Source organism: Macaca nemestrina, chromosome 6, assembly GCF_043159975.1.
Source record: "Macaca nemestrina isolate mMacNem1 chromosome 6, mMacNem.hap1, whole genome shotgun sequence".
Lineage (NCBI taxonomy): Eukaryota > Metazoa > Chordata > Mammalia > Primates > Cercopithecidae > Macaca > Macaca nemestrina.
Window position 1 is genome coordinate 138,652,337 of NC_092130.1, and position 19,767 is coordinate 138,672,103.

General features: G+C 40.3%; 1 protein-coding gene across 2 annotated transcripts in view; it reads right to left on the reverse strand.

Annotated features, from left to right (window-relative positions):
• LOC105487459 (growth hormone receptor) overlaps positions 1-4,926 on the reverse strand; it is a 314,004-nt gene extending 309,078 nt beyond the window's left edge. Inside the window, exons 1-2 of one of the 2 annotated variants that reach the window (XM_011750909.3) lie at positions 4,790-4,926; positions 2,921-3,457 (exon numbers count right to left, since the gene is read on the reverse strand). The gene's annotated coding sequence lies outside the window, so the exon portion shown is untranslated. Of the gene's footprint in view, positions 1-2,920; positions 3,458-4,789 lie in introns of those variants that run through there. The other variant, XM_071098979.1, reaches the window with a different exon arrangement.
• Between the last annotated feature and the right edge of the window lie 14,841 nt (positions 4,927-19,767).

Below are 19,767 nucleotides of genomic sequence, written 5' to 3' on the forward strand. Positions count from 1 at the left end.
CATGCACCAGATAATTACCTCTAAAGTAATTATCATCCTAAGTAATTCTTTTATGGGACATATTATTTATATTATCTGTTTCAGGTTGAAAAAAATTACTTGCCAGAAAGACATTCTGTACTGTCTTGTTTACACAATTGGCTGAGGGATGACTCCAGTCTTACCAGACTTCGATTCTTATCAATTGAAGATTGAAAAGGTGATTAGGTGATTTGAATGCTCATAACATTTAAATCATTACCACAGAAATTATAGGGTTCTTTTTAAAGAAGAAAAAGTATTGGCTTATATGGACACATGTAAACACATTAAGAAATATGTTATTTTCATTATTGACATACTTCTTAAAAATTGTTCTTTAAAAGCAAACCAAATTCTCATAGTTGTGCAATTTACCAGTGGTATAACCTGAGAAGTGTAATCTTCAGGTTAGCAGATTTAAAAAGCATAATCCATGCTTTTTTTCACTAAGCTAAACAATTTACTGTCCTACTTTCTCACCGTGTTACTCACATTTATCTTTACATTAACAGTGCTTACCAGGAGATACCCAAAGAAGGCTAGCCAAGTTGGACCAACTGCAGAATTTGTTTCCCTGATGCAAGATTTGCTTCATGCACTTGGAAGAAGCATGCTGCAACTGTGGCTCCATTTATTATATTATGCTATAAACATTATGTCCTGAGCTAACAAGATACTCAACATGACAATCCCATAGGTTACCAAGCACTGTAAACATCTGTTTAAGCAGGCGCCAGAGATAGCATAGGCCTCTAGTATCCATTTTAAAGTGGTTTATGATGTGGAGTCTGCTGTTTAAAAACTAATAATAAAAAACATGGGCCCAATCCTGGCTAGAATAAATTTTTGTGAGCACAGTTATGTTCATTTTGAAAAAAGAATGCATTCATCTCGTCACTTTGTCATTGCATTTATAGACTTTCATTTCACACCTTTGCCCATTAAGTGTTGGTTTGCATGGCCTTCAGGAGACCACAACTATAATTTCACTGTGATATATTTACTCCAACAACAACAACAACAAAAAGCTAAATGTTGACTCACCAACTTTCCTTAGATTAATGCAAAACAAAAGTTTACAAGGGTGGAAGAAGATGATGACAGATGGGACAACCCCTTTAAGCTACACATGATGTCTTCCAAAGGTCTCTAGGCCAAAACACATCCTTCCAGCTCCATCCAAAGGCCCATCTGAAGGGAAGCTGTAAATAACTGAAGACTCCTTGAAATCTAATCTGGGAACACGAAGCTTTGCTTTTCTCAAAGGGAAAAAGAGCTCCCAATCACTAACAATCCTATCTGCTGCATCAATTTTGTTTCTATCCAGCATTTTAATTTCTGGAAATGTTTCAACATTTATCATCAGAAAAAAGATACTTCTAGGGTGATTCAGGTGGAAACCAGCCTGGAACACCAGTTGCTCAGGAAACAGAACCTGAGCTGCCACAATATCCCATGTCTGGGAGAAAAGATGAGTGTCTTCCCAGGCACACACACCAGGGAGCCTGAACACCTCTGAAACCAGCCAGTCCCTGGACTGTGGACAGCAGCACCCTGAAAAATCTCAAATTCATAGCTCCAACCTGTGTCTGTCTCCGAAGTTCTGTACTCACACATATTACACATCTCTTAGACCTCCCAAACGCCCTCCCATGCAGTTCTCCTGAGAACTCCCCAAACCCTCACTTCCAGTCCTCAGTCACTCAGGGCAATGGGTTTAGTTATTTTAAAGCCCTTAATACTTAATCCTATGCAGAAACTACTCTGACTTCCCAACACTTTGGCCTCCCGTTACCTTTCTCTGTCCCTTCCAAGGTCTCCTGGCTGCACAAACAGGCAGGCGGCACCTCTGTGGCCTCTTCCACCCTGCACACCCGACTGGCTCAGGCGCCGACACGCCTCCCCAGGCGCACACTCGCGCGCGCGCAAACAGCGCACACTTACACTCATTCAGGACACACAGTCCACGCCAGACCGAGAACCCCCGCAGCTCGGTCTCAGCAGGCATCTCCTCCGGCTATATGTAAAGCATTCGCCCCAAATAGACTTCCCCACGCACTCGCAAGTGGGTGACCCTGACCCGCACCCTCTGTGCCGCCAGCGCCCTCTCCCTAGACACGCGGCCACCCCATTGACCCGCACCTCTGGCAGTTCTGTCAAAACTTTAAGCCTGGTTGATTTTACAACCACTAGTTGTAGAGGCTCGGGGAGGACGGCTCGGGGAGGCTCGGGGAGTACGGCTCGCCACAATTTCCACTTACGCCAATTCATGCGGACTGGTGGCCGTCACTCTACTGACCCCAGTTCCACCGGTGCCAATGTGCGGCTGCAGCCCGCACAAACGCGCAAAAGACTGCGCGCTCTGCGCGCCGTGTTCACGCGCACAGCTCGACCTTCCCAATCTCTCCAGTCTCGCTGCCGGAGATCCTTCCCCGCGCAGCAGCAGCAGCCTCGGCAGCTCTGCCTCAGCCAGGCAGATGATGGCAAACAGAAACACACTAGCAAAACTTTTATGACTTTAACAAAACTATCTCCGGAGTAAACCCCTCCACGCACCCTACTCGCGGGCCAGAGCAGACGCCAGAGTGGGATGGTTCGTCTGTCGCCCGCAACTCCCTGCCGCCTCCACCAACTTCCAGACACACACACACACACACACACACACACACACACACACACACACTCGATTGGGTTACAACAACCCACCAGCAGAAAACAACTTCTTCGCAAGGAGGAGGGGAGCACAGCCAAGTCATCCGAAATAAAAAATCATCCATGTAAATATATAAGACAGATCCTCCCATTTTCATAAACAACTAGAGTCCCAGGGTTCACTCTCAGGCCCCCTGGCACAACAGGAGGAAAATAAAGCCAGACTCCCGGAGCCCCACTCCAGTACCTCCGAGCTTCGCCTCTGGAGAGAGAGCGCGGGTTCGCGTCTGCGCTGGGGCCAATGGTGCTGGGGCCTCCGGCCCGCGTGGCCTCAGCCCGGGGTCCCCGCCGCCGCCCGGGCTCAGCAGCAGCCGCCGCCGCCACCGCCACTGTAGCAGCCGCCGCTGCCGCTGCCGCCGCCGCCGCCGCCGCTCCCTAGCCCTCCTCCTCTTCCCATGGCTGCGCCCTGCTTGGCAGCTCGTGGGCTGTCAGGCTTGGGGAGGAGAGAGGGGGCGGGGTAAAACGGGAAGGGAGGATGGGAGAGCAGGGGTGGGAAAAGGCGGCCACCGTTCACCAGCGGTCACGCCGGGCCTGGCCCGCCGCCCCCCAGATCCAGGCTGCAGAAGCGAAGGGGAAACCGACGTTCAAGGAGGCCAGTTCGAGAACTGCTGCGGAGAGACCGAGTGCCGCCCCGGCCAAGCGTTCCGAGTTGCTGGGATGAAGTCTTCCCGGCGAGGAGCTGGAGTTGGTGCGTGTCACTCTCATCTGGGCTGCGCAGCTCCTCCTAGAGGAAGATATTGGTAGTTGCAATACACTTCCTTTTCTTTCCGCCTGCCCCTGTTCCCAAATGAAGGCAGGACCTACAAGAGCGTTAAGAGCAATCCACAGACTCAAAGAAACACTTACAAAAAGATGAGTTATCTCCAGGAATGAGAGGAAAATCAGCAAGATAGCTTGGAAAGCGTGTTTAGCCATCCAAATATTGCCTTTCCATCAGCAATTAAGTTCCAAACTCCTGCTCACTGGGGCACAGTGAAAAAGATAGTTAAAACTACGAGGGGCTTTATTGTGGAGGTTAGAAGACGGAGACAGAGAGATTGAGTAATTTACCGAGGACACTCAGCATGTTAGCAGAGAGGTATCTGCTAGAGGACAGGGATATAGGGAGAGCAGACACAGGCCCCAGCCTGAAGTTCCTGAGCCAAGGAAAGGGTTTTAACTCTGCCTCACGCTGGACATAGTTCATCTGTCAAATGCAAGCCCTGCCTACTTCATTCACAAGAAGTTGTAAAAAGTGCTGCAGAAAGTTAAAGTTGTACATAAGCATGTCATTTTTGTACTACATCAAACCCCGAGTCACTATGTGCTTTTCTGAGCAGAGAGTACAAAAGTCTAGCTCCAGGTTGTCTCAGATCTGAAGGAGAAGTTAGTCTTGCGATCTTTCCACTATTTACTGACCATCAATTGTAATGTCACTTACTTATAAGCTTCTAACAGCTTTGGCTTACTAAAGACATTTTTTTTTTTTTTTTTTAAACAGAGCTCCCAGATACAACCCAAGTTTATACCCAGAGAGAAATGTTTCAACAACAACTTAAAGGAACCAAGTTTCTTTTCTTTAGAATAAAATATCTACAGAGCTTTGAAGTAGTACACGGTAGCCAAGACTTGAGAACGAACAGAGGATCAAAGACTCTGGGATAGCAGTTATCACATAAGATACCCCTATTTTCAAAGGAATCAAGTAAGTGAAAAACTATTCCTTAGAATACTTTCAGAAGCTTAGCTGTGGCTCAAATACCCCAGCTGTTCCAGACAGACACCTAGAATGAACAAAAAAGGAAAGGTTCTGGAAGGGGCATGTTTTATCATGGGGTGGGATGGTTATTGATCCTGAACTGCTCTTGTTCTATCCCATCTAAGAATAAGGAAGCTTTTATTTCCCCTAAGACTCTTCCCCAAACCATTGATTTCTGGGGTTTCATACTTTGCTAGAGCAATAGGGGTGCTTGGCTGTGTCTGGAGCTTTTAAAAGGGGAAGTACCCATATAGAGAAACTTGGGAAAGTAAAAGATTAGGGCACAGTCAAGAAAAACTCCTGCTCGGTGGTCCATACATGCCAAGCTGGCTGACAGTGCAGTCCTGGCAGGAGTAGAGACCAGACAGTCCTCAAATGCTGACTCCACTCCTGTCTGAAATGACCTTCCAAGTTGGACCTTCTTCAGAGCTTGGCACTACCAATCTCTGTTTATATCCTCTCTGTGCCTTCTCATCCTTTGCCCTTCTTCCCTGAGCTAGAGAATCTTGATCTAGTATAGGAGGTGCCAGATGGCATCATAAAAGGTATTCTAAATTCTATTGTTTATGCTCTGAGATGAGCTCAGGGCCATACTTAAAAAAAGAAGAACTGACTTCCTTTTTTAAAAATCTGGGTTCAGCAATATCCTCCATTCTGTGTGCCATGAAACTAGACTACTCTGCCTGCTGCTCTGTCTTTGATTTTTAAAAACTCATCATGCACAGAAAACATAGAAAAAGACACCTCAGTTAATATTATAGAGCTAGATATAAACCTGCAACTGACATGAAGGGCAGCCTTTATTTTTAAGCTTCATGAATAAAGGTCCCTCAATCTCATTTATGACCAGGTATTGGTCTATGGTAGTATGTGCCTCTTTATATATTCCAAATTGTGAGGGAAAATGTAGCAGGTATTGAGTTGATTAATTTGTTACAAGTTAAGGCATTCCAGAGCACATTTACCTTTTGAAGAGTGAAACTGCATTTGCTCATGGTTTCCACTCTACTTGGAAGATCCTACTTTGTCCACCCAGAGAAATCCTTCTTTGCCTTAAAGTTCCAATCAATTATTTACCTTCTCTCTGAAGCTCTTCCTGACTATTCCCCAGGGTGGAATTTATTAGTTAATTCTCTGTGTATCAGCACCTTTATAGGCCTTTATATCTTCTTTTATTAAATATTGCAGTTTTTGTTATATGTCTGCTTTTCTCATTAATTAAGAGATTTCTGAGGGAGAAACTATATATTCTTAATATCTGTACCTGTAATGTCTAGGTTAGTGCCCAGTATTTGTAGGGTTTATATAGAGTGCCCAATAAATAATCAAATTGATTGAAAACTTCTATCTCTTGGATTTATAACTCAAACCCAGATCTCTCCACAGAGCTCCAGGCTAGCAACTGGGTATCTCCATTTGGATGTCTAACAGACCTCTGAAACTTGACATGTCCACATCTGAACTCTGGTTCTTTCTCCTTAAACATACGCCAATCACAGTGGGGACAGTTTCATCTCAGTAGATGGCAACTACTTCCTGCCAGTTACTCAGGCCACAATCCTTTGAAATCATCCTTACTTCTTCTCTGCTCATCACATTCCACATTCAAAACTTGTCTATTTCTTTGAGAGGTCCAGAGACACCTGGTCTGAACCACCAGAATTTCTCAGATTACTGCAGTAGTCTCTCAACTCAACTGGTCTCCTTGCTTCAACAAATCCCACCCCTAACCCCCAGCCAACACCAACAACAACCCAAAGTGTAAATTCAGTTGCCATAGTCATTCCTTTTAAAACTAGTATCATGCCATTCCCTCCTATGGTTCCCCATTTAAATCAGAATAAAATTCAAAATGGCCTCTGAGACCCTACATGAACTATGTACCTTTGCCCCACACCTCATCTCCCATGAATTTTCCCATCACTGCGTCATCCATTCTGCTCCCAGCACACTGGCCTCCCTGCTGTTTCTTAAGCAGGCCAGGCAGACTCCTAACTTGGAGCCTTTGTGCTGGCTTTTCTCTCTGATTTAAACACATTTCCTCAAATATTCATTTGCTTTCTCCTATACTTCCTTGAAGTCTTTACTCAGATATTGGCCAACTTATCTTGACCCACCTATTTTACCTTATTATGGTCAACCCTTCCCTACTCTTTTATACATCCCCAGTAGGACTTAGCAAAAAATATAAACTGCCTTGAAGACAATACAAATAATTAGAAAATAATTCTGATTATCTATATTCAAGTGCAGATATCTAGGTCAGATCACCATCTCCCCAAACCATGAAACACTACAGTATAAACTTCCTAAATCTACAGTTACCTGATGTTAAAGCATGGCTTTGGTCACTCTGTTGTATTATAAAGTGCCAAAGCTTTTTCTTAAAACAAAACAAAAGAGGCCAAAACACTTCAAGTAGCATTTTACAGTTGTTTTGTTTTATAGCATTTGTAGTTGAAGAACATAGGATTGTTAGTCAGGAGCCTTGGGGTGCTGTGTGGATCCTCTGTGATTTTGGGTAAATCAGTTACTAATCTCACAATGACTCCATTTCTTGGCCTATAGAAGGTAGGGGTTGCTCTCTGAGATCATTCATCTGTAAAATAAAGTATTAGATTGATATTTGTAAATCAAATTATGATGCCAAACATTTGTGATAAATTCTAAATTTATTTGAACAATATTTGACTAAATATCTGGGTACCATGGCCTAGCAAAGTTGACACATTGAGATGGTTAATTTTATGTGTCAACTTTGCTAGACCACAGTAACCATATATTTGGTCAAATATTATTCTAGATGTTTTTGCAAAGGTATTTTTTAAGGTGAGATTAACATTTAAATCAATAGACTCTGAGTAAATCATATTGCCCTACATAACATGGTGGGCCTCAATCAATCAGTTGACCGACCTATCTATCCCAAAGAAGAGAAAATTCTGTCAGCAGGCAGCCTTTGGACTCAAACTGTGTATCAACTATTCCCTAAATCTGCAACCAATTTACCCTGTAGATTTTTGACTTTTCAGTTTTCACAACTATGTGAGCAAATTTCTCAAAATAAGTCTTTCTATATATATCACATGTATATGACACACACACACACACACACACACATATATATATCCCTGATTAATACAATATTTACCTGGTAAAATTAATAATATTCTAATAAAAAATTATCCCTCTAATGAATTTTTTTTAAACTAATACTAACATTCACCATGTTCTTTCATTCATACAGCAAATGTTGGTGAGCCTACATTATGACAGACTTTGTTCTAAAAACTTAGCATGCATCAGGGAACACAATTTATACCACACATCTACAAAGATGCTGCCCTCATGGGGCTTGCATTCTAGTTGAGAGAGACAATGAACAATAAACATAATAAGTAAATCACTGAAGCGCTGATTAAAGAAAACCATAGCAGGGTAAGACTCTCAAAAATGTCAGGTAGTGGGTATAAGAATGCTGAGAATTCCTTCCTTGCCCAGGACTTGCCCTGGAATTGAGCGTGTGATGCTTGTCAGCATATTGTCAGAGCTCTTTGACTAGGGTAATCTCTTTACTTTAGTCCCCTAGCACCATCCCACAACTGCATTGGGTAAGGATGGCAAGGGAATCATGAAGGGAAAAAAAAGACTTAGGGAGGTATTTACTGCTTTCCCCCTATATTGGAAGGTAACAGGGAAAACACTATTTCATGATCTGGGAATTCTTAGCCAAAATTTATGAGGAGGTTCCAGAGCCAGGTGAAAGCTTAAAATTACCATTTATTGGAAAACAACCTAAGATGGCCTAATAGGAACAGCTCTGGTCTGCAGCTCGCAGCGTGATTGATGCCGAAGATGGGTGATTTCTGTATTTCCAACTGAGGAACCTGGTTCATTTCACCAGGAATGGTTGGACAGTGGGTGCAGCTCACAGAGGATGAGCCAAAGCAGGGTGGGGCGTCGCTTCACCCGGGAAGCACAAGGGGTTGGGGAATTTCCCTTTCTTAGCCAAGGGAAGCCATGACAGTCTGTACCTGGAGGAACGGTACACCTCTGCCCAAATACTGCGCTTTTCCCTCAGTCTTCGCAACCAGCAGACCAGGAAGTTCCCTCCTGTGCCTGGCTCAGTAGATCCCACGCCCACAGAGCCTTGCTCACTGCTAGTGCAGCAGTCCAAGATCAAACTGCGAGGTGGCAGCCTGGCTGGGGGAGGGGTGTCTGCCATTGCTGAGGCTTGAGTAGGTAAACAAAGTGGCTGGGAAGCTTGAACTGGGTGGAGTCCATTGCAGCTCAATGAGGCCTGCCTGCCTCTGTAGACTCCACCTTTGGGGGCAGGGCATAGCTGAACAAAAGGCAGCAGAAACTTCTGCAGACTTAAACGTCCCTGTCTGACAGCTCTGAAGAGAGCAGTGGTTCTCCAGCATGGTGTTTGAGCTCTAAGAACGGACACACTGCCTCCCCAAGTGGGTCCCTGACTCCCGTGTAGCCTAACTGTGAGATACCTCCCAGAAGGGGCTGATTGACACCTCATATGACCGGGTGCCCCTCTGAGACGAAGCTTCCAGAGGAAGGTTCAGGCAGCAATATTTGCTGTTCTGCAGCCTCTCCTGGTGATAGCCAGGCAAACAGGGTCTGGAATGAACCTCCAGCAAATTCCAACAGACCCGCAGCTGAGGGTCCTGACTGGTAGAAGAAAAACTAACAAACAGAAAGAAATAGCATCAACATCAACAAAAAGCACATCCACACCAAAACCCCATCTGTAGGTCACCAACATCAAAGACCAAAGGTAGATAAAACCACAAAGATGGGAGAAATCAGAGCAGAAAAACGGAAAATTCTAAAAACCAGAGCGCCTCTTCTCCTCCAAAGGAATGTGGCTCCTCGCCAGCAACAGAACAAAGCTGGACGGAGAATGACTTTGACGAGTTGACAGAAGTAGGCTTCAGAAGGTAGGTAATAACAAACTTCTCCAAGCTAAAGGACAATGTTCGAACCCATCACAAGGAAGCTAAGAACCTTGAAAAAGGATTAGACAAATGGCTAACTAGAATAAACAGTGTAGAGAAGACCTTAAATGACCTGATGGAGCTGAAAACCATGGCATGAGAACTACATGACACATGCATAAATTTCAGTAGCCAATTTGATCAAGTGGAAGAGAAGGTTTCAGTGATTGAAGATCGAATTAATGAAATTAAGTGAGAAGAGACGTTTAGAGAAAAAAGAGTAAAAAAAAATGAACAAAGCCTCCAAGAAATACAGGACTATGTGAAAAGACCAAATCTATGTCTGATTGGTGTACCTGAAAGTGATGGGGAGAATGGAGCCAAGTTGGAAAACACTCTTCAGGATATTATCCAGGAGAACTTCCCCAAACTAGCAAGGCAGGCCAACATTCAAATTCAGGAAATACAGAGAATGCCACGAAGATAATCCTCAAGAAGAACAACCCCAAGACAGGTAATCATCAGATTCACCAAGGTCAAAATGAAGAAAAAGCTGTTAAGAGCAGCCAGAGAGAAAGGTCGGGATACCCACAAAGGGAAGCCCATCAGACTAACAGTGGATCTCCTGGCAGAAACTCTGCAATCCAGAAGAGAGTAGGGACCAATATTCAACATTCTTAAAGAAAATAATTTTCAACCCAGAATCTCATATCCAGACAAACTAAACTTCATAAGTAAAGGACAAATAAAATCCTTTACAGACAAGCAAAGGCTGAGAGATATTGTCACCACCATGCATGTCTTACAAGAGCTCCTGAAGGAAGCACTAAACATGGAAAGGAACAACTGATACCAGCCACTGCAGAAATATGCCAAATTGTAAAGACCATCGATGTGAGGAAGAAACTGCAGCTAACAGGCAAAATAACCAGCTAACATCATAATGACAGGATCAAATGCACACATAACAATATTAACCTTAAATCTAAACAGGTTAAATGCCCTAATTAAAAGACAAAGACTGGCAAATTAGATAAAGAATCAAGACCCATCAGTGTACTTCACTGAGGATACCCATCTCACATGCAGAGACACACAGACTCAAAATAAAGGGATTGAGGAAGATCTACCAAGCAAATGGAAAACACAAAAAAGCAGAGGTTGCAATCCTAGTCTCTGATAAAACAGACTTTAAACCAACAAAGATCAAAAGAGACAAAGAAGGCCACTACATAATGGTAAAGGGATCAATTCAACGAGAAGAGCTAACTATCCTAAATATATATGCACCCAATACAGGAGCACCCAGATTCATAAAGCAACTCCTTAGAGACCTACAAAGAGACTTAGATTCCCAGACAATAATAATGGGAGACTTTAACATCCCACAGTCAGTTTTAGACAGATCAGCAAGACAGAAGGTTAACAAGGATATCCAGGACTTGAACTCAGCTCTGTATCAAGCAGACCTAATAGACATCTACAGAACTCTCCACCCCAAATCAACAGAATATACATTCTTCTCAGCACCACATCACACTTATTCCACATAGTTGGAAGTAAAGCACTCCTTAGCAAATGCAAAAGAACAGAAATCACAATAAACTGTCTCTCAGACCACAGTGTAATTAAATTAGAACTCAGGATTAAGAAACTCACTCAAAACTGCACAACTATGTGGAAACCAAACAACCTGCCCCTGAATGACTACTGGGTAAATAACAAAATGAAGGCAGAAATAAAGATGTTCTTTGAAATCAATGAGAAAAATGACACAACATACCAGAATCTCTGGGACACATTTAAAGCAGTGTGTAGAGGGAAATTTAAAGCACTGAATGCCTTCAAGAGAAAGCAGGAAAGCTCTAAAATCAACACCCTAACATCACAATTAAAATAACTAGAGAAGCAAGAGCAAAGAAATTCAAAAGCTAGCAGAAAGCAAGAAGTAACTAAGATCACAGTAGAACTGAAGGAGATAGAGAAACAAAAAACTCTTCAAAAAAAATCAATGAATCTAGGAGCTGGTTCTTTTGAAAAGATCAACAAAATTGATAGAACACTAGCAAGAATAATAAACAAGAAAAGAGAGAAGAATCAAATACACACAATAAAAAATGATAAAGAGGATATCACCACCGATACCCACAGAAATACAAACTAACATCAGAGAATTCTATAAACTCATCTATGTAAATAAACTAGAAAATCTAGAAGAAATGGATAAATTCCTGGACACATACACCCTTCCAAGACTAAACCAGGAAGAAGTTGAATCCCTGAATAAACTAATAATAACAGGCTCTGAATTTGAGGCAATGATTAATAGCCCAATAACCACAAAAAGTCCAGGACCAGATATATTCACAGCCGAATTCTACGAGAGGTACAAAGAGGAGCTGATGCCATTCCTTCTGAAACTATTCCAATCAATAGAAAAAGAGGGAATCCTCCCTAACTCAATTTATGAGGCCAGCATCATCCTGATACCAAAGTCTGGCAGAGACACACACAAAAAAGAAAATTTTACACCAATATCCCTGATGAACATCAATGTGAAAATCCTCAATAAAATACCAGCAAACAGAATGCAACAGCACATCAAAATGCTTATCTACCAAGATCAAGTTGGCTTCATCCCTGGGATGCAAGACTGGTTCAACATACACAAATCAGTAAACGTAATCCATCACATAAACAGAACCGAAGTCAAAAACCACATGATTATCTCTATAGATGCAGAAAAGGCCTTCAACAAAATTCAATAGCCCTTCATGCTAAAAACTCTCAATAAACTAGGTATTGATGGGACGTATCTCAAAATAATAAGAGCTATTTATGACAAACCCACAGTCAATATCATAAAGCATGGACAAAAACTGGAAGCATTCCCTTTGAAAACCGGCACAAAACAAGGATGTCCTCTCTCACCACTCTTATTCTACATGGTGTTGGAAGTTCTTGCCAGGGCAATCAGGCAAGAGAAAGAAATAAAGGTATTCAATTAGGAAATGAGGAAGTCAAATTGTCCGTTTGCAGATGACATGATTGTATATTTAGAAAACCCCATCATCTCAGCAGGAAATCTCCTTAAGCTGATAAACAACTTCAGCAAAGACTCAGGATACGAAATCAATGTGCAAAAATCACAAGAATTCCTATACACAGAAAACAGAAAAGCAGAGAGCCAAATCGTGAGTGAACTCCCATTCGCAATTGCTACAAAGAGAATAAAATACCTAGGAATCCAACTTGCAAGAGATGCGAAGGACCTCTTCAAGGAGAAGTACAAACCACTGCTCAACGAAATAAAAGAGGACACACAAAAAAATGGAAGAACATTCCAGGCCCATGGATAGGAAGAATCAATATCGTGAAATGGCCATACTGCCCAAGGTAATTTATAGATTCAATGCCAACCCCATCAAGTTACGAATGACTTTCTTCATAGAATTGGAAAAAACTACTTTAAAGTTCATATGGAACCAAAAAAGAGCCCGCATTGCCAAGATAATCCTAAGTTAAAAGAACAAAGCTGGAGGCATCACGCTACCTGACTTCAAACTATACTACAAGGCTACAGTAACCAAAACAGCATGGTACTGGTACCAAAACAGATATATAGACCAGTGGAACGGAACAGAGGCCTCAGAAATAACACCACACATCTACAGCCATCTGATCTTTGACAAACCTGACAAAAACAAGAAATGGGGAAAGGATTCCCTATTTAATAAATGGTGCTGGGAAAACTGGCTGGCCATTATGTAGAAAGCTGAAACTGGACCCCTTCCTTACACCTTATACAAAAATTAATTCAAGATGGATTAAAGACTTAAATGTTAGACCTAAAACCATAAAAACCCTAGAAGAAAACCTAGGCAATACCATTCAGGCCATAGGCATGGGCAAGGACTTCATAACTAAAACCCAAGAGCAATGGCAGCAAAAGCCAAAATAGACAAATGGGATCAAATTAAACTAAAGAGCTTCTGCACAGCAAAAGAAACTACCATCAGAGTGAACAGGCAATCTACAGAAAAGGAGAAATATTTTGCAATCTACCCATCTGACAAAGGGCTAATATCCAGAATCTACAAGGAACTTAAACAAATTTACAAGAAAAAATCAAACAACCCCATCAAAAAGTGGGCAAAGTATATGAAGAGACACTTTTCAAAAGAAGACATTTATATAGCCAAGAGACACATGAGAAAACACTCATCATCGTTGGTTATCAGAGAAATGCAAATCAAAACCACAATGAGATACCATTTCACACCAGTTAGAATGGCAATCATTAAAAAGTCAGGAAACAACAGATGCTGGAGAGGATGTGGAGAAATAGGAACACTTTTACACTGTCGGTGGGAGTGTAAACTAATTCAACTGTTGTGGAAAACAGTGTGGTGATTCCTCAAGGATCTAGAACTAGAAATACCGTTTGACCCAGTGATCCCATTACTGGGTATATACCCAAAGGATTATAAATCATACTACTATAAAGACACATGCACACATATGTTTATTGCAGCACTGTTCACAGTAGCAAAGGCGTGGTACCAACCCAAATGTCCATCAATGATAGACTGGATTAAGAAAATGTGGCACAAATACACCATGGAATACTATGCAGCCACAACAAAGAATGAGTTCGTGTCCTTTGTAGGGACATGGATGAAGCTGGAAACCATTCTGAGCAAACTATAGCAATGGCAGAAAACCAAACACCACATGTTCTCACTCATAGGTGGGAACTGAACAACGGGAACACTTGGACACAGGGCAGGGAATGGCATACACCAGGGCCTGTCATGGGGTTGGGGCATGGGGGAGGGATAGCATTAGGAGAAATACCTAATGTAAATGAGTTAATGAGTGTAGCAAACCACCATGGCACATGTATACCTATGTAACAAACCTGCACATTGTGCACATGTACCCTAGAACTTAAAGTATAATAAAGATAGCAAAAACAAACAAAAATTACCGTTTATTTTATGAATTTCAAAGAGTAGGTATTTCAATTCAGAGTTTATAAAAACTCGAAGGAATAAATAAAACTGATCTCCTTTATGCTCTTTAGTGGATTCACCCACAGGAATGTTCCAGGCCAGGAATGTGCCAAATTATGTACAGCCACCTCGTAGAGAGTAATAAAATAAAACAGGTCTCAAAGGAGACTCATGAATAAACATTCCCCTTTAAATAATTTAAATGTGGAGATTTTAAAAAAATTGACATTATTTTCTCTATCTTCTCACTACATGCAAAAGCCTGTTTAAAAAACCCATCTGATAGGCAATCATGTATCAAAGATGATGAAACAATTAGAAACATTGAGATGATTTCTGCTTTCTGAATAATTGTACTGATGAGTAACCCACTAATTCCCTCACTGGACCACATGACTGCATTATCTGTTAAAAATATGTTAGTAAGTATTTGTTATTCTATTTTTTGTACCTGATTCTATCTCTTATAGGGAAAAAATTAGAAATTTAAATGTGTTTGTTTCATGAGACACGCTTACATGTCATACTGCCAGTTACCTCTTCTCCAGACCAAACACACACAGGTGTTTTCACTACTTCTCATTGATATGAGAAGTCAGTGAGACTTGCTGACCCTACACCATCCCGGGCTACCTCCTTGGTGTGTGCTCCAGTTTATCAAACTCCTTCATAAACTGCTGTTGCCAGTGTCAAATTCAGTTCCGTTGTGGTCACCACAACATAGAGGAAGACCATAAGCTTTCAGCTAGGTGCCATAGAGTAATGGAAATGGCAGAAGCCCTGGAGTCTGTTAGATGTGGTAGGATCCCAGTTCCAAGCAACATGTGCTACTTATTCAGCCGACACTCCCAGGAAGTGAATTCAGGCGCCTCAGTGTGATAAAGGGATGTCTATCCCTTCTTTCATTTTCCATTTCAATCCTTTGCTACTTCCTATCTTCACATACAGTAGGATTTTGTTCTTTACCTCTATCTTCTTAATTTTTAAAAGAAGCGAAAATATAAAAGCAAAAAAAAAAAGATATAAATGAGAAATGAATCTGACCAGGTATGAGAAAGTTTATCATAACAGCGTTCCTTCATAAAAGGCACACAGATCATTTTCAATTACTAAATAAACTCTCAATGTAACTTGCTAATGAGGCTTGACTGAGGGCATCGTGGATGCCCAAGAGAAGTAACACTGAACCCTTTTGAGCTTGAAAAAAACCCAGCTCTGCCTACCCAATGTCTACCCAGTGAAGCCAGAAAAGGTCAAGTGAGGGCATGAACTATGGGAGAATTTCAGGCTGGAAAAACTCCTTAGGTAGAGTAAGGACTATATTGAGGAACGAAATGACTAGCAAGGTAACAGCATTTTTCTCCTAGCCACTGGTCCTCCAGAGCACTTTCTGAACCAGGTCTAAGACTGAGCTGTCTAGCCACATGAAACAGTGATACCTTTATAAAAGAATTTAAAAGCTAAGTAAAATAGGTTTCAGCTGTTGTAGACAAAGTAAATCAGATTGTCCAAGTTTTATTTGCTTCATAAAAAGTGTTTACCATATTTTTTTAACATTATGCAATATTGTAAGCACAAATCACATAAATTATGTAAGTTTTTTCTCACAGTAGTCCCGTGAAAAAGGTGTGATTATCCTTTATTAGTAAGAAGGTGGCTTAGAGAAGAAAATCAACCAGACCAAGTCACACAATGAGATTGATATAGTCCAGTGAAACAAGAGCATTCTGTGGACAACTCCATACTTCTCCACATAGCCATGCTACCATCTTGCCCAATTTGTGTTTTCAAGCCACCACCCTACAAGCATCTGTCTTTGGCAAAAACTTTAAAATTGTCTTTCAATATCTAGGAACCAAGTTAATGGTAGTGGTAGCAGGGGAGGACATAAGAAAGTCTATTGCATTTTAGTACCTCACATGTAGGCCCACTTCTAACATTTGTGGGAGTCACAGCCAGAGGACAAATGCAGCCCGCATAGTGTAAGTCCGTAAGTCTAACTATTAATATTTTAAAGTATTGTCAGTCTAACGAATTGTTGACTACAATGTGTTCTATCCTCTTTTACCTTGAGAAATATACCTTCATAATTACCTGAAAGGACAGGTTTGAATTTAGATATCTCAGACCTCTCAGATTTTTGCACCAGAAGGTAGTCATGCAAGGAGGCCTGGCCCTCAGTTTGATTCTTAGTCCCCAGTCGTTGCCACTTTCCCCACTCTTGGCTCCCACTATGCTCAGCAAGGGTATCCTATATATGTGTGTATAGGAGCATACATGTCCAAGCTCTAGCCAATCTCTCCCTCCCCAACCTTGGAACTCCAGGACACTTCAGCTAGGAACCCCAAAGTCTGAGATATCACAAAGAATGGTCTGAAGAAGAAACACAGCCCACGGCCAGGCACATCTCATTCATCCAAAATTTCCTTGTCTGGTGAATGGGGACGTTGCTGGAGGAAAGACAGCTCGGGAACTCTCTAGCATGGGCCAGTGGGCAGTATTTACAGTATGATCTCCTTGAGATCCTGTACATTTCTTAAGCGGGAACAGGGCTGGAAGGGGGCAGATATTGGTCTAAGAGCAGCTTGGAAAAGAGGTTCAGGATGAGTTTTCAATTGAGGAGCCCGGTATAGAATTCAGTGTATTAAGAACTTATCAAATCCTTGCTTAAAAAAGTTGAATTTCATCTTTTGGGCAATCTGATGCTCATTATCGAAAATAAAGCTAAAAGAAAAGTAATACAATGTGAAATATGTAGGAAGCATATATGAAGAAGACAGCAACAACTTGATAGCAAAAATACTACTATCTATGGGTATTTGGGTAGATTTCAATTTTTGGTTATTACAAATAGTTCTATGGACATTCTGTTGTATGTCTTTTAGAGACTGTTCGCTCACATTTTTCTTGAGTGTGTATATATACATATATATATATATTTATATAGCCAAACGATGTTCAAAAGTGGTTGTATGAATTTGTGCTTCTGCCAGCAGTGTATGAAAGATTTCATTGCTTACATTCTTACCAACACTTGGTATTTTTCATCTTTTTTTTGTTTTAGCCATTCCGGTGCCTGTGGAGCATACTACATTGTGGTTTAAACTGACATTCCCCTGATTTCTTAGGAACTTGAATGCCTTTTCATGTTTACTGATTTTTTGGATCTTTTCTTTCAAAAGTGTCTGTTCAATTCTTTCTTATTTTATCTATCTTTATATATTATGCATGCATATAGCTACACACATTATTTATGAATATTTATTTTTTAATTATTTGGAAAAAATTACATGAAACTATTAAATGATTTTATCTAGGAAAATGTTGGTAGTGAAAATTTTGGAAAGTGTAAGAGGGTTGGGTATATGAGAGAACAAGGACTTCTACCTTGCTTTTACACTCTATTTTCTTTTAAGTCAGGGAACATAAATTCTGAAACTGTATAATAGAAACCTCATCTATATAAGAAGTTGAATCTCAATAGAATATTAAAATTCTGTACTTTCTGAAGTGTTTGAATGCTAAATTTCTCTAGTAGATTAAATATATGATTCACTTTACAATAACTTGATTCACAAGCAACATTACAGAAGCATTTATTATATAGTATGAGATGAGGTATGAATTGATTTCTTAATAATTTCAACATGATAAAAAGCCTGGATAAAACAAAGTGGTTGATGCATAACAATCACTTTGTTTATGTAGACTTAGATAATCTTCCAAACCAATATGTCAGAGTTCTTAATCTGTGTATATCCTTATCATCTATGTTGTTATTTATTTACCTTAATCAGTGGTATATTTAATGTTTCTCTACCCCTTTCTTCTAAAAGAAGATTTGAGATGGCTTTTAGAAATACATATAAACCAAAGAGATAAATAAATAAAACAGGTGAGGAAATGAGAATGTAAGAAAAATAGGATATAAAACTGAGATAACCAGCAGAGATAGTCAGCTCTTATAATGTGTATCATAACATCCTGTTCATTTGCTAGAAGTGGGCTCTTAGCTTGGCTCTGAGCTTCTTCATGGCTATAACAAACAAAAAAACGTTATCCTTTACAACATGTGTGTTACTCATAAAGTGAAAGCCAAGCAGTTATTCTTAGAAGTGCATATTCTTCTGAAACTAATACATGAAGAAATTGTTTCTCAAGATCATCTTAATAGGGGCCAGAGGTAGTGGGCTGGATAACATAGCAGCAATGATGTTATATAAGATGAGACCCAGAGGCCCTCCCTCCCTCTAAAATTTTCGTGGAGATTCCTGAATGGAAAAAATGCTACTAGAAAGTAGGGGCAATCTCATATTCATCTTTAACTTCTTCTTAATTCAAAGCCATTGGCAAAATTTAATTTTAAGAAACATAAATTGCTTACTTCATGACTACTACAGAAAGTTTTGGTTCAAATTTATTTTTTGCAATTTTCAGTTTAGTAATATCTTGGATTTGAGAATTTTGTATTTAAATATTTAATTGCTTTTATACTTCATGAAAATCTCAATGGGTCTGTGAAACTATGAGTTTCAGGGATTGAGCAAAATGCATCCAGATAAACAAAAACTAAAATGAGCAAGATATCTGAGATTTATTTATAATCTCCAGTTTTCCTGGGATTACTTGATGTAAAAGATTGACCTAAGTACTGCATTATCTTGGAGTTTATTACATTTACTAGAAATACATCAACTGTTTCTTTTATGTTTATGATTCACAAGAGTTAATAAACCATTTTAACCATACTTTCTTGCCTTATGTGTGATGAATGTTGTTCCAAACTGAAAACTGTCAAAACATAACTTAGAGCCTGATTTTTACCCTTTAGATCACTCTCTGAAAATAAATTTACAGAAATAATTAGCATTAGTACAATTGAATGATTGAATGTGGCTATAATAAGACTGGTAGAATCAGCGGCTCAATTTTTTGTGGCGAGAATCAGGGTCTTCAAAATTTTTCTGATAAAATTCCGCACTCTCACCTCATGCTGCTCTACCCTAACTTTATCCTTCTGAGCCTCTTAAAAGCAATTATAAAATCCCTTCTTTTGGCTGAGGCTTTTTTGCAGAATGGTCTTGTCAAAATTCAAATATTTATTTGAGATGAGCAACAAACTCATTTATTACAACCTATTTATATAGTCACACAAATGAATTAAGCGGTCATACATTTTTAAAAACAAAGTAGTTGTTTCAGTTTCATTTCTCCCTCAAAATTTCACATTTTGAAATAGATTGTATGTCAAATATTAAGGTAACTTATGTTACCATTTTTATTAATCTATAAATCTATATAATTACAAAATAGGGCTGCTGATTACCTCAAA